The sequence below is a fragment of the Thalia democratica genome, chromosome 5 (assembly GCF_965202585.1).
Source record: "Thalia democratica chromosome 5, ktThaDemo2.hap1.1, whole genome shotgun sequence".
NCBI classification, from domain to species: domain Eukaryota; kingdom Metazoa; phylum Chordata; class Thaliacea; order Salpida; family Salpidae; genus Thalia; species Thalia democratica.
Window position 1 is genome coordinate 68,401,526 of NC_139169.1, and position 16,951 is coordinate 68,418,476.

Below are 16,951 nucleotides of genomic sequence, written 5' to 3' on the forward strand. Positions count from 1 at the left end.
GGAAACAACTTTAGAATGTATATTAACTTTAAAAAATTTTAAATAAAACATACCTTTTCAAAGAAAAAATTAGTAAAATATATGAGTAAATTCAACTTATTATGGTTTAAAAAATGATTGAAATATATTTTAACAATTTATAATTTGAAAAAATCTATATAAACTTTTATTTTTGTATTTCTAAGCAGTTTATTCTTTTTGTTTTTTATTGAACGCCTTACAGTAAACAAAACTAAACTTCTAATCATTTAAATTCTTTCAGAAAAGTATGTTAAATTTTCACATAAAAATTCAGGTTAGTGTAAAATTTTGACAACAGTATATATTTAGGATAAGTATAATTCGTTAACTTAATTATTTATTAAATATTTAAAACTCTCAAGTTAAAACACTAAAAGTTAAAACAGGGTCAATGAAAGAAAAACAATAAAGTTTTAAAGTATTTTTGGCGAAACTAGTTGTATACTCAAGTGAATTGCAATCATTAAACAAAAAAAAAACAGAGAAAGTTGTTATAAAAAGAGTGAAATTCAAGCTACTTATGACTGAATTTGTTTATACAAAAGTAAAATATTATGAACTTTTATATAATACAAACTTTATAAATTGAAATTGGTCTGAAAGATTATTGAATTGTATAAGTTATTTAAGAATTTGACAATTACTTACTCAAACAAAGCAAAAAATAAAATTTTCAGTGTAGTTTTAAGATTGTAAAAAACAAGTATAGAGAATTAATCTACATAAGAATCGTAGCTATTTGAACTATTAAATCAAAAATTAAACAATAAATATTTCTAAATAAAACATCATAAAATTTCAGTTAAATGTTAAGACAGTTTCAAAAAAATACGTTTAATGTTACAAATATAAAAAAGACAATAATTTTTAACACTATCGCAGTTTTTATACCACAAATAAAAATCTTTTAACTTTAATTTTTGCGCTTAAACAACAAGAAAAATAGTAAACCTCAATAAAAATATTTTTACTACACTTGAAACCATTAATTTAAAATTTAATGAAGAAATTTTGATAGTAAGTTAGTCAAAAAACAAACTAGACTTCTTCATAAAACTTCGTAAAAATAGCAAAACAATTTTGGTCAATACTGTTATTTGAAATAACATATTTTTATGAGAAAAACTTGGTCATACTTTTTAAGTTGCACAGTGGACCAAAACTGCGCTGAATTAAAATAAAAAAAAATCATTTTTAACTTTAATAAAACTAGTACTATTGAGCATTTAAAAAAGGTATTGAGTAGACAAAACAGTTTTTCAATTAAAGTTTAAGAACAAAAAGACTCAACCTTGTTTATAAATTTTTATCGTTTTAAAGAGATAAAGACAATTATAAAGTTATAGAGTTTTTGGCATTTTTGTAGATACATAAAAGACAAGTATAAAAAAGTGTTGCCATTTGATGTTTCAAATTTTTTTTGGTTTTCCAAATTTTTTCCAGGTTTTAAAATTACACATTTTTTGGTCTACATTTAGTTTGAAGTTAAGTTTAAGGTAAAAACCTGTGTTAAATAGTATAATAACAATGAAAGATACTGTAAAGCTACTTTAATAATGAAGTATTTTAATAAAAATGTTGATGATGACAAAATAAATATTTATCTGGTAAATATTTTGAGTCAAATCGAAATTTTACTACTGAACATGTGAAAATAGTTAAAATTCTTGATTTTTTTATTAATTTCTCAAATTCCTGGTATTTCCAGGTTTTTTTTTCTGCCTAAATTGTCAAATTCCAGGTTTTTCGAGGTAAAGTGGTAACCCTGATAAAAATAAGCAGAAATAGAAGCACTAAATAGAAAAAAAAACTTGAATAAACATTCTGGTTTCTTCAACTTCATTTTGATCCTTGTTAAAACTCTATTTCAGATTTGATAGTGCCAATTGCTGAGTCATCAACTTACCATGTCTAAAATACAAAAATAGATTTAGTAAAAATACAAGTGTATCTTTACTTTTACAACTATTCAAAAAATACTATTTTAAAGATGCTTAAAGTTCATAATAAGCTATGAGAAGATCATAATTTTGATTTTCAATTTTCTCTAGGATTTACATTTCTACTCATAGTTTTTATAATACAAGTTTTTTCTTCTTATTTTAGAAAAAAAAATAAGGTACGAAAACTTTTTTATTAGTTTCCAAACAATACTCTATTGCTATTTTTAATGTGTTTAAGTTGCGAGCAACATCTAATAATTCTCACAAATTTATTTGAGAACAACTTTTTATGTTATACCACTAATATAACATACATAGTTTTAGTGCTTAGTTCTAATTTAAAAGAAATCTTGTTAACTTTTTATTTCTTAAGCGCATAAAGAGTATAAACTTTTATTACAACTTTATCTTATTTTATAAAATTTTAACCAAGTTACAAGTTGCTTGTTACAGACTTTTAACATTTACAATAATCTTTGCGATATTGCCGCTAAAAGTATAAGAGTACAATGGGTTCTCAATTGGAGCCTCAAACTAAAAAGGCAAAATAACTATTTTAATAAAAATATGTCTCCTCCTATGTTTTTTGATATAATTACTAAAACTTTCAGGAAATATTCCTTGCAATATTTAGAAAACTCTGTTCCTATGGCCTAAAGAGCTTTTTTTTAAGCATATATTATAAAAAGGTAAACTTCATGTGTCTTGCACTTGTCATAGTTAACTGAAAAAGGGGTCAAATAATAAATAAATACAAAAATAATTCTGCGTTTAAGAAATAAAATAACTTAAAACGTAATTTGGTAGAAAAATAAAATTATATTTATAGTTTTAAACTAATTTTGTTGTATATTTGTTTAAAGTATTTTAAAAGCTATGTAAGAACATATGGAAAAAGTAATTGCTAAGTAATTTTCAGGTGTTACTTTGTGATAATAAGCCTTTATTTTTGTTATATATAATAAAACATTCTTTCAAAATATATAAGTTGATTAAAAACTTAAAGGTTTAAAACAGCTTTTTTTTTATTTAATTTAGTTTCTAAAAAAATCACTATAAAATGATGCTTGCGAAAATATTTAAAAGTTTTGGTCTTCAAGTTAAGAACTTCTGAAAAAATTTTATAGCTTCTTTATTTTATGTATTTTAGCCTGAAACAAAATAAATTGAGGTTTCCTAAAATAATTTTGAATTACATGACTCTCAGTATTCCTAAATTGGCGTAAAAACACCCAAGAAATCATAAATTTTTAAAATATTTTGAGGAATAAATATGAGACAAACTGAGTAAAAAAATGGTATGCATAAGTATATAAGGTAGTATATATTATAGTTACAGTAGTTGCTTGAAGATTCAAATTTGATGTAAATTCAACAAGTACTTCAGGTAATTCTGAACGCAAAATTAGCAAAAATTTAAATTATTTAAACTTCCATAACTTTTAAGCTACTTTAAGCAAAAAAACGAAATGTATTTGAAAAAAATAAATCAAACTTTACTCAACAATGTTTAAGCTCTTAGTTTAATTTTCAACTCACCAAAATAGTCACCAGCCTACTGAGCAACAATTTCTTATAAGGTTGAAAACACGTCACAAGCAACAGATTTTTCTTGGTTGGTAGATCCGTCCAACAGTCTGTTATAAATTGATATGATAAGTATGTAACCAAGTATACTTGTTGTAAGAATTATTAAATTCAACAAGTTTGAGCTAAGTTGACATTGAAAAATTTAGAAACATTTTAATTTAAAGAATACCACTGTATATTGATATTTTGTGTTACTAGAGATATTTAGTTATAATTAAACTCTAATTCACATAGAAAATATTATTAAAACCGATGAAGTTTTTGTATTTAAAAGATTACCAAAAAAAATAAAATAACTTGAAGCAAAACAGCATAAAGTTGAAGAACCCAATATGTTGATTATGGAAGGGCAAAGTAAAAATGTCAAAAATACATTTCTATTCAAAAACTATCTTCTAAAATTATTAAAATAATCATTCTAAAACTTTGAACTTATCAATAAATTGTTACATCAAGGTTGCCACAGATCAAACTGAGAAAAATTTCCTGACTTTATACTAAAACTTTCCTGATTTTTTAAAAATCAAACTCTTAATTCAAACTTACTTAAAATACATAATCTAACACTTGAATTTATACAAAGCTTTTAATTTAATTTTAATACAGGCTAAAACAACAGTTTTTTTGCTGAATTCAATCATCAAACTCTTATTACATCACTTGAAATATCTGTGTATGATTGATGTATTTGCAATAAATAGCTCTATCAGCAAAATACTTGTATTACTACCTTATAAACACAGCTTGTCTGAAAAACAAAAAAGAGACAATTTTTAAGCATTTCCTAATATAAATGTATTTGAAAAAACGAAACGGAATAAAAGGAATTTTTACAACTAAAACATTAAATTAATATCGAACTTTCAAAACTAAAACCTTTGAACAATAATTAACTTTTACAATTAAAACCTTAAAAGAATAAAGAACTTAATCAAACACTGTTTTCTTTAATGTATATACTAAATATTATTTTCTCTGTTTCTTTGTTAGCACTTCAACCTCTTTATCTAATGAAGATATGGTTTCCCTCATCTGGTCTGCAACCCGCCTCATTTTCTTGGCTGCTAAAATCAAAATCATTTGCCTCGTTTTATTTTAACCATTCTCATCTGCTACCCTTACACTTGTTTAAGAGAATCTTTTCTCTAAATCGAGCCACAAATTGTGGGCTTAATTTCTTTTCTTTTTTTAATTATTTACTTTTACCTCCAATTTTGTTGCCTCAATTATTTACTTAAACAAAAACAGCTTTGATTCTTAAGTTATGCTAGATAAACTTTTGTGTAAATATCACAGTTTCACTATGAAAAGATCATCAATACTAAAAAGCTCACAAAAACTGTTTGTTCAAGTAGGGTACTTGTTCAATATGTTAATAGAAACATTTTCCATATTTATAAATGATATTTCATTAATTTATATCAGATGAGCCATTGGAAACTAAATAATTTTGTAAATTTATAGGAATATTTGCAATTTTAGTCTAAATCTAGAGGATTTTTGAATAATTTTTTACCATTTGAAGGCTTTGGAAAATAAGGAATTTTGTAAATTGTAATTGGTAAAATCTGTTTTTTAAATAATTTTGTCAAATTTCCCATTTTTTCCTGACTTCTGTCATTTTTATAGTTTTTCCTAAGTTCCCTACCTTGTGGCAACCCTGTACTGGACTATCCAAATTTTGACAATTCATTCTATAAAATAACTTATCTCTGAAAAGCATATTTTCAATAAAAATGCTCATGTATGTTTAATTATTAAGAAAATGAGGGTAAAAAAAATATTTATTGGATTTTTTAATTAACATTTTAATAGCTACAAAGAGCATGAATTTTATTGTAGTATATTTACACTTAAGTTAATTTTAAAACTGCAACAATTTTAAAAAAGCTTTCTGCCAAATCTCAAAATTTAAAATAAGTATGAAAATCGTGCAATATAGTCTTTGTGCTAAAATATATTTGTGGAATTTTGTGCACTCGGACAATTTTGTACGCTTGTGCAAATTTGACAGCTACCCAAAAATATATATTAGACAGGTTTTCCACTCTAAAAAGCAAAAATAACGCAAGTAACCACAAATAAGCCTAAGCTACATTAAACAAGCTTGCCTTAGAACTAAAACCAATAAAAAAACATTAAGATCAAACGGCTGAACAAATTGTTTTTAACTTAAGACTTGTGTATTATGCAAAAATCATATCAATATGAAAAAAAGAAAAAAAAAGAAAGATCGCTGATTTTAAAACTTGATAAAATAGTTTGTAAAAAAATTAATAGAGACATAGTTCTGCTAAACATATTTATACAAACTTATTTAGCCTAAATAATATAAAAGGAATAATCAAAAATTATGCAGAATTGTTTATACAGGCAATAAAGATCACATTTGTAATCGTTTAAATCAAACATACAAAAATTTACAATTATAAAACTAACAGCATAAAACTTAAGCATTTTACATGACCTAATTCAATCTGAGTAAAGCTTTAAGCTTTTTTTAAATAAGTTTTAAAGTATGTTTTTTTTTTATGAGAAGAAACATAAGTCCTAGTAAATTTTAAAATTTCTTACAACAAATAAATGTCTAAATTTATTAGAAAAACTTTTATAAACTAACTATTCTCTATCAGAGACGGGGAATGAAACAGAGTTATAATTGAAACATAAAGTTTTAAACAAAACACAAAATTTACTTAATAAAATAAAATATAAAGCATTGATAAACATTGTAAAACTCTAACAAACAGAACAAAGATTTAATTTTTTATAATTACAGTTCAAAATATTTTTTGTTACAAATATTTTACATACAACTAGTTGTTTTTTTATGTTATAAAAGAGCCACTAACATCTACATAAAATAATATATGATAGAAAAGAGTTTAATCCAAAGCAATTCTATACAAATTATTTTTCATACTCAATAATTTAATTTAAATGAGATAGGATTTTTCAAAAGATTACTAAAAATCAAATATGTATAAGGATGTCTAATTAAAGAGACTATTATTTAAAAAAATTGGAAAAATATTTATCAGAAGACAAATTAATGAAAACAGCCACGTTTTCCAAAGTTTTGAAATTTTTATATCTCAAAATACAATTTTAAATTAAAAAAATCCAGAAAGATTCAGTAAATAATATAGTTAAGATAGTTTCTTTTAATAATCATTAAAAATATTTTTTACAACAACTCTGAAATAGGACATCATCTATAACCATAGTTTTAATTTTTATGCACCAATTAATTCAAGTGCTAATACATACTTACAATTGATGTATTAAAATTCCCATTTATAATATATGTTAAGGGCTACTTGAAACTTTTACATTTAAAAAAATTAACAATATTAGACTTCAACTTTTTAGTAGTTAACTAAAAAAGTACAAATTTGATACATTTGTGTTTAATACAAAACTAAAGTTTGTACAAAAGTTTTTCATTTAACTTAATAAAGTTTTAAGTACAAGGATTTTAAAAAGATGTATTATATTCTTATAAACATTTCAACACAGTACTTTTCATTCAAATCTATTATAAAAACCATAATTTTGAGCAATGTTTTTAGTTATTTCATTAATATATATATAAAACAGTATATAATAATTTTAAATAAATTTTTAATTCAAATATATTGAATAAGCTTTTTTTAGCGTCTGATGAACTGCTCTGCAGGGAAACGGCGTAACGCAATAAAAGTTTAACAATAAGTTTATATAATAATTTTATACCAATTTGATTAATTAAAAGATTTAAAACTATATTTGTCACCTGAGAATAATAAACAAAAGTGTTACCAATCAAATTTCTTATATTTTTTAGAGCAGTACTTTTTAGTAATTCAGTTTATTTACTTTAACAACTTAGTTCTGCTCCCTTTTTCAGATTCATTAGGATGCTTATAGAAAGTGCTAGCTAGTAGAATTTTAACTGAATTTGTTTTAAAATGTGAAAATTACCACAAAGCACACTGTGCGTAAGTAAAATAATATACAAAGTCCTATACAGTTTACATTAAACCAGTTTTTAAAAATCAAAAAAAAAAAGCCTCCTTAAAGGTTTTACAAAATATATTATAATTTTGCACAGGGTCTTTTTCTATTAATTGCCACATTTATTTTAAAACAATTTCCATCTAAAAACACAAAGGTTGAACTTTTATAAGCACCCAACTTAATTTCAATAAAAATCTGTATCCTCCTTTTTTTAAACAATTTACTTCAAAATCTCAGGATATTTTTTTACATTTAGAAATACTACAAACAATTTTTAAATAGCAGATTTTCAAATAAAAAATAAATAAAAAGCATAACTAAAATTAAAGATGCAGTCTAAAATATAAAAAAATTATAAAAGGTTATAAAAATTGCTTTTATATTTTATAAGAAAAAAACAAAGTTTAAGGTCAATTTAAAAATTCATTCCCTATAAACTGTTCAAAATTCATCAAAGATTATTAAAGACTTATTGACAAAGGTTACAAATAATTTCTCTAAAACTGTAAGGGAGATAGATTTTTAGTAAAATAATTGATATTTGCTTAACATATCAAACTTGTTGAACTGATCACTTATACTTTGAAAATCACTCAGAAATTTTTTAAAATGATATAAAATAACTGGTTGCTTATTTTTTTTTGTAAAAACTAAAACCAAAACTTATAATAAGTTATTTACCTTGCCTATCTGGCCTTATGAGCAATTTTTGTCAACTATTTGTTGTAAAAAACACCATGTCATTTGTCTCTTTCAAGTCATAGGTGGCTGAAAAGAGGATCAAGTGGAAGTTATATACAACTAAGAAAAAATAAATTTTTTCTTATATATAATAGGATCAAAGAAGAAATTATACTTCTAGATACGAAACTGATTTTTTTTCTTATGTTTTAAGTATATTAAAAGCTATGTAAGTTTGAATGCAAACATTTTTTAATTCTTTAACAGGATTACCACTCATTTTTTCTACATTTATTCAAGGTTTTCAATAGTACTTATTGTTGGGCTTGTTTATAGTTTAAAGTTAAGTTTAAGGTAAGAAACTGAGTTAAATAATAAAAAAAAAATTTAAAAATACTGTAAAGCTACTTTGATATGTATTTTAATAAAATCTTTTTTTTATGATGACAATTTTTTTTTTATAGAGTTTTGAGTCAAATCAACATTTTACTACTGAACATGTGAAAACTATTAAAATTTTATTTTATTATAGTGATTTTTTTCAAAGTTCCAGTTTTTTTGCCTAAATTTTCAAGTTCCAGTGTTTTTCAGGTTTTTCCAGGATACCAGGTAGACTGGCAACTATGCTTTTAGCAGAATATTATTCTCAATTTAATCTTTTTTTTTAATGACTTGCAATGACTACATAAAACAAATGAAATATTTTTTTAATATAAAATTTTTATTGTTGATAATGATATAACATCTTTTTTAAAATTGATTAAGTGATTAAAAACTGAAAAGTTTTCTGTCCTCAAGTTGAAATTTTCTCAAAAACTTTTTCTAGCTTCTTTATTTTTGTGTTCTATTCGAACTAAACTCAAGTCAGGTTTCCTTAAAATATTAAGTTATGTTACCCTAAGTGTTCTCTGAAATTGGTCTAAACCATCAGAGAAATCTTGTATAAAAATTCAAACATGAGTAGGAAAAATGAGATAATTTTAGTAAAAAAATTTAAATGAATATTTGTTTAAGGTATTTTTAAGAAGATGTTAGAAAATTTAAATTTGGTGTAAATTTAATAAGTTTTTCAAGTAATTTTTGAATACAAGAATAATGTAAATTGACCATATTTATTATAACATAACTTTAATTTATTTTAAGCAAAAAAAGTAGTTTTTAAAACAATAGAACTAGTTCTGTTTAACAATGTATAGCTCTTAGTCTGATTTTCTCTTCGAAAAAAGTCAATTTCCGCTTGAGCCACTGTGCAAAAATTTTACAACTTGGCTAAAAACATGTCATAGGCCACAGGTTTTGCTTAACGGGCCAGATTATGCTAACAGTTTGTACCCACTACTGTTATAAATAGATTTTATAAAAAGATGACCCAGTATATTGTTGTAAAAGTTATTAATTTTAAAAAGTTTTAGCTAAACAAACATTAAAAAACATAGAAACATTTTATCTTAATGAATATCATTGAAATTGAAAGGGGAAAATCAGCTTATTCACAATGTATCATAAAAATTTATGGTCAGATGCTTAAGTATGAAGTTATACATAGACTTTTAGTAGATTTTTAAACTTATCAGAAAAAAAACAATAAATATTGCTAGCTATAGATTTGTATTGAAAGTTTAAAAAGTTTGTTTTAAAGTTTAGTTGTTTTATCAACTCAAATCCATAATGTTGTTTAGTAAAAACATCTGAACTTAGAGTGTTAATGTAAAAAATAATCAAAGGTGTTTTCATTACAGTTTTTTTTTCTTTGCTAAATTAGTAGTCAACTTTCATAACATAGTAGTATATACTATAATAATTTGATATTCATTTGCTAAAAACGCATTAAAACTTCTACAAATTATTTAAGTTACATATAAAAATAAACAAATGGTAATTTTATTTTAAATATAACATTTATTCTTAATTTTTAAAGTAACAAGCACTTTAAACCAAATTTAAACCATAAATAATATTTTTGTGTACATAATCTCCTGGTTTTAAATTCAACTTTTTTTTGTTTTTAATTTAAAAAATATATTCATATTATGAATTAAATTTATTATAGAATAGAAAATTAAAATATATAATTCCTTAAAAAATATACAAAGAGCTTCAAGCCTAGGGTTAGAAGCTTTTTATGAGTAAAATGCCAAATACTTAAAATTGTCATTTGTGGGTACATTAAAATAAAGAAATTATTTTGTACTTCTACAGTGTTATCTTTTATTTGTACTTTAAAACAAAAAAAAAAAAACAGGATTTCCACACTTTAATTAAAGGAAAAAAACATGAGTAATTATAAATCAGTCTAACCTACATCAAACAAGCATCTCTTAGTAACAAAATCAATTTAAAAAAGGAATAAAATACAACAGCTAAAAAATTAAATTTTAATCAAGCTAGTGAGAAATAGCCCCTTTAAAGTCTAAAAAGCTTGCTTGATATTTAGGAAAAATTAATTCAGAAATAGTTCTGCTAAATTAAATTGTACAAGCGTACAAAGTATTTTTCAGGTATTGTTTTTATTTCACAGAGAAAAACATAAGTCCTGGAAAACTTGAAATTTTTTTATAACAAACAAGTCTCTTAAAATTATTATCAAATTTGTTACAAATTAGCTATTTTCCATCAAAGACAGTGAATGAAACTAGGTTGAAATAGAAACATAAAGTTTTCAACAAAACACCAAAAATTACTTAATGAGATAAAACTTTAAACATTGATAAGCATTGTAAAACTCAAACGAGCTAAGTAATATTTAATAGTTTTAATTAAGGTTCAAATTATTTTTGTTACAGAATTTTTACCTACCACTACTTATTTTTGTAATTAAGCAAGAACCATATAAATCTACATAAAACATTAAATTAAAAGTAAGAGTTTCTTCTAAATTAATTTTATACAATTTGTTCTTACAAACACGATAACTTATCTTAATTTATTTTACAATTTTCAAGAGATTTAAAATAAATTAAGATGTAAAAGGTTGTCTAATTAAAAAAATTGTGATGTTCAAAAAAATAAAAAAAGTATTTATCATAAGAGAAATTTATTAGTTAAGGCAAATAGCCATATCTTCAAACGTTTTAAAATTTCAACACCTCAAAAATGTTTAAGTGAAAACAATTTCCAATAGGATAATGATGATAAATTCTTTTAATGACTATTAAAAATGTCATTAACAACAACTGTGCAATATAAGATTATTCATAGCCATATTTTTAATCTTTATGCTCAGATTATATTTAAGTAACAATACATACATACATAAAATTAATGTATTATATAACTTCCAACTAGTAATATGTCTTAAAAGGCTACTTGAGACTTATACATTTCAAAAGTTTAAAGATACTAAAATTCTTTTTTTATATTTAAGTTTAAAAGTTTACTAGTGTGATTTTAAAACAAAACCAAAGTTTGTACAAAAGCTTTTGATTTAACTTACTAAAGTTTATAAAACTATTGATATCTTAATAAGCTGTGTATAATTGTTAAAAACTCATAAAAACAGTACTTTTTACTATAATATAAAAACCATAAGTTTGAACAATGTTTATAATTAAAACATGTTATTAATATTATTTGTTTTGATTTTAAGAAAACAAATAAAGAGATGTCAACTACTAGAGGAATGATGAATTTATTCTTTCAAGAATTTATTTTACAAACTGAGTTTCGTTTTAGAACATTTAGTATGTAAGTATTCTATTTGAATAAGATTTATTTAAGCACTGACAAGGTCTTTGACCAAAACTTAGCTTAAAGTAAATTCTTGAAAGAATAAATTCAAATGTCATTAATTTTATATCAACTTAATCATTTATTAAAAAGCTTAAAGCTACATTTGTCACTTGAAAATAATAAACAAAAGTGTTACCAATCAAAAAATTTCAACTTTCTTTGCAAACTAGTCAACAAATTTTGTAGAAACTTAAAATTGTTATAGCACTTTACTAACTTTAAGTAAACTTATATTAATACTAAAAAAATCTGATTACTTTTTTTTTATAAATATATAGAGTAAACTTTTATTTTTGTAGTAATTCAGTTTTGTTTACTTGAACCTTAATTCTGCTCTTTTTTCAACAGAAATATTAGTGCTTATAAAAATGTTACATTGGATTTTTTATAACTCAAAATTGTTTTAGTTTAGGCAATTTCCACAAAACACTATATGCAAAATTAATATGACTTGAAGGTTACTATACAGTTTACATTGGGCTTTTTTCTTAAAAATAAAAAATAGCCTATTTAAAGGTTTTATAAATCAGTAAAACTTTTGCACAGGGTGTTTTTGTGACAATTGACATTCCAGCATTCCAAGTGCATTCCAGCAAAAACACAAAGTTCAAATTTTATAAGCACTCTACCGAACAACTAAACCTGCAATATTTCCTTTATCAAGTATTTCCTAAAACATTATATCTAAAACAATATTACAGACTTTGTAAAAACTTCTATTGTGTTCAAACATAGTATATATTTAAAAGGTTAAGTATGTACAGAAATCTCATAGTAGTACTTCTGTGAATTGTGGTTTCTCCAAATGGTCCATTTGTTCCCTTTGTGCTATTTCAAAAACTAGGAGGCTATAAGCTGCTAAAGGGCCAAAGAGTGGGCAGCTAGTAGTCAAGGGGCCACAGGGGGTTCATAAAGCCATAAATTGCAACTTACAGATACACTAAATATTCTGAACTTGCAGAAATGAAAAAAATGACTTGGTCAAATTTAAGGGTAGTTATGAAACTTACAATAGACCAGGGTTTAAGGGGGCCAAAGCTGCAAAAAGGCAGGGGCATAAGCCCATAATTAAAAACTTATACTAGACATTATGGAGTTAATGATGAAAACCAAAAATAAAAAATATCTTTGGTATTTACATTAGTTTGTTGATAGAGAGGGCCATTACATTTTTAAAAAAGCAATTAATTTAATTTGTATTTTTTTCACCTACTTTATATAAAATTAAATTTATGTTTGTATTGATATGGAAACTTAAAAAAAAATTAATAAAAGTTAACATGGTAGTTTTTGTCCTGACTAGATAACTGTGGAGGACTTTATACAATTTTTCTTTGTACACCAGGTCCTTAAGAAAGTTTTTGAGCACTTGTTTTGTCATAAATAATTAATAGAGTAAACAATATTATATTAAAGCAATATTAAAACCATCGTAATATGCAGTTACTGTAGTATTACCTTTTGATATCAGTATTAAAATGTTTACTTTTGCATAATTGTATAATAATACTAAATCATTTAGAGACCAAGTAAAAATAATATTGCCTTTTCAGCTGAAATTGGCTAAACTTTAGTAGATAAAAAAAGGAATTGGTATATTAAAAATTGAAAATACACAGTAAACATAGCATGATTAAACACAAATAAATAAAAACAATAAGACCAAGTAAAAAAAACAACTAACTTATACTGATTGTCATCTTTTTCGTCTTATGAAAATCATTTATTTTCCATTGGGTTTCTCTTTGATCTTTGAAAGTTTGGGCCACCAAGTTTTAAAATTAAAAATAAATATAAAATTTTACATTCTAAAAACTGTCATTTTAAATGGTTATTTACACTTTGATAATTAACTGAAAACTTTTTATTTTTTCATTATCGATTATAAGATATTTCTACTTTGTAATTTCTTTCATAATAAATACTATTTGAAGAATTTGTAATAAGTCTTAGAATAATAATATTCTATCTATATGTATATCATCTTGAAACTTGGTTACTGCTTGTAAATTTATGAAATATAATTGAAGTAAGCTTTAAAACAAACCAATTTTTTTACAACACCCAATTTGTTTTTATCATAAATCATGGATTTTATACTTTGATTAATATAACTATAAGTTTTTTTTCGAATACTTTCTAATTAATGCACTTAAAAATTTAAACTTAATAATTACAAAATCAAAAAAACTAACGAAGCTATTTTGAAGTGACTTAAAATAAAATCAAATTAATTGTTTTACAAATTAGGTTATTTTACACTTTTTAATAAAGAGCTAAATAAACATCTTAAACCTTAAAAAAGCTTTATATATTTTTGAAACTCGGAAATTTTAATGCTTGTGTTTAAATATAAAGCAAAAAAATTTCACATAAAACAAACTTTTTAAACAAGCAAAGTTTAAATCAAGTGACAATATGCACTAATAAATGTAAACACATTTAAAGAACTTATAAATTTGTTATTTATAATTTAAGGGTTTACTTTGTACCTTTACTTAAATTTTGACTGGTGTTAAGTAGATATTGATTTTTTTTTGAACAGAATTGATAAATCATTCTTAAAATTCGACTTTTTAGCTAACTTAACTAAATTAAAAACAACACAACAAATAAAATAAATTGAAAGGCACTAGGTAAAAATAAATTTAAATTAAAAACTTTAAAACATACTTGGATAACAATATGGTAGACTTTTTTTCATAATAAATAAATAACTTAAATATTATTTTGTTCTTTTGTGTCTAGAACAAAATCAGGGTTTGTACAAAAACTTCCATTTTAGTGCTTTGTTCAAGTCTATCAAGTAAACAATATAAACATGTCAAGAACAATATAGTGACTTTTATATTTCATTATCTACACTATTTTAGTATTTTCATGTTATTTTTATTTAATCTTACTACGAAACAAACAGCTTAAAGAGTATTTATAAAAATTTTTTTCCAAAATTATTAATTGTATATGAAATTTTATTTGGTAACAAATGTTAGTAGCTTTTAGTATAAACATAAGTGTTTTCAATCAGAATTTTTAAACTAATTTTCCAGTTCTAGTAATCAAACTTCAATTTTTACACAGTTGTTAAATATGCATCAAAGGTCACTTTTGCACAAAACACTTTTGCACATGTAATTAAAAAAAATATATATTATAATAAAAATTTTAATCTAGGGTAAGGGGTACCAGTGGTAGTAAGAAATTCAAAAATATTTATGATAATGTAATAAATAAAATATATACAATAGATATTTTTTTTTTAAGTTACTGACCCATGTAAGGGGTAAAAAAGACAGTAAATATAATAATATTCACATGTAAAAACATTAAAAAAAAAACATAATTGATATAAAAATTATTTTAACTATAAGTTTTGCATAAAAGTCTCTGTCCAAAAGTTACCCTTCATGCCTTTTTACACCTACCTTATCTACATATACCCTAACTAAATATATATTTTCAGCTAAGTTATGTATATGTTGTCATAAAAAATTATAAACACTTAAAAAATTTTATAAATTCACATTTACTTTTTGTTATATTATAATTCTAATCAGTATCAACATAGAAGCAGCTGATAACTTAACTGTTTATTCTACTTTACTTATGATACTAATTAATTACTATTTGGTTACTTTTTATATACACAAATTTTAAAAGCTACTTGGTTTATTTTTTATTTGAAATTAGACAAGTTAGTTTTCAGCTTATGAAAGAGATTTCTATAAAATAAATTGACTTACTTAATTGACTCTTTTTTGTATTTCTTTACAGCATATTGATAAAAAACAACAAATTTGTTAAAACTACATCAGTTTTACAAAATTCCAAAAAAAATCACCCACATTCTTCAAATAAATGAGTACAATAAATAAAAAGTAACATATTTTTAACACAGGGTTGCAGCTGGTTTTTGCAGGTTTGCCACTCTTTGAGTCAAATAATCTTCCTTGAGTGACCAGAAACTTCCCTGACTAACCTTAAACTTCCCTGAGTTTTCCTGAGTTTTTTTCAAACCCTTAAAATTATTTTTATTTATTAAAAAATTACCATTTTAATTCTAAGAATATTGAAGAACTTGCCGCAAGGCTTAAAATTTTTAAATAAGCACTTAAAAATGAATAAAATAAACTTTTATAAACAAAATATTGAAACTGGATTAACTATATCTCATTCTAGATCTAGAAAAAAAAATCCCTGAAATTAAAAAAAAAAAAACAAAACTGCCCTGAGTTTCCCTGAATTAAAAAAAGAGAATCAAAATTCCCTGAGTCTCCCTGAGTTTCCCTGAGATTTTCTACAACCTTAAAATTCCCTGAATTTCCCTGAGTTCCCTGAGTGTGTGGCAACCCTGTTTTTGGCAAATTCTCTCATAATTTTTAAAAATCTACTAGAGTTTTTAAAAGTTTTTTTGGCCTTTTTTTTGTTAAGAATAAAATTTAATTTAAAAAACATGAAAAATAGTAAAACAACATTGAAAAGATACTGAAAAGCTACTTAAGTGCTTTTTTAATAACAAAAATTTGATGATGACATAATTAATTAACTATCTGATAGATTTTTAGTTTTATGTTAAATATTCACATTTTAGCATGTAAAAATGTTTAAAATTACATATTTTTCCAGGTATTGTGGCTACCCTTTAACAATATCTTACACTTTGAAAGCTAAAAAAAATTTTTATAACATTATTTACATGCACTGACTTTCTTTTTCAGTTTATAAACTTATCTTGTTTAAAATTATTTGGAATCACTATATAATTAATAGAACTTTATTCTTTTATTTGGAGATTTCACTTATTCTTTATATGAAATAAATTTCAAAGCAGAAAAAGTGGAAAAAATTACTAATATTATTGGGGTAAAACAGGATTTTTTATTTTTATAATCTATTATGCTAACAATGCTTATATGCAGACTGCTGTTTGTAACAAATTGATATTAACACCTGATTAAGATTGTTATTACTAGCAGTAGCTTTAAGTT

General features: G+C 23.5%; 1 long non-coding RNA gene across 1 annotated transcript; it reads right to left on the reverse strand.

Annotated features, from left to right (window-relative positions):
* Positions 1-1,460: 1,460 nt before the first annotated feature.
* On the reverse strand, positions 1,461-13,774 carry LOC145837150 (uncharacterized). The gene is made up of 3 exons (XR_014369922.1): positions 13,648-13,774; positions 3,504-3,601; positions 1,461-1,932 (listed from the first exon to the last, which is right to left on the reverse strand). It is a non-coding gene; the product is annotated as an uncharacterized LOC145837150 (long non-coding RNA).
* Between the last annotated feature and the right edge of the window lie 3,177 nt (positions 13,775-16,951).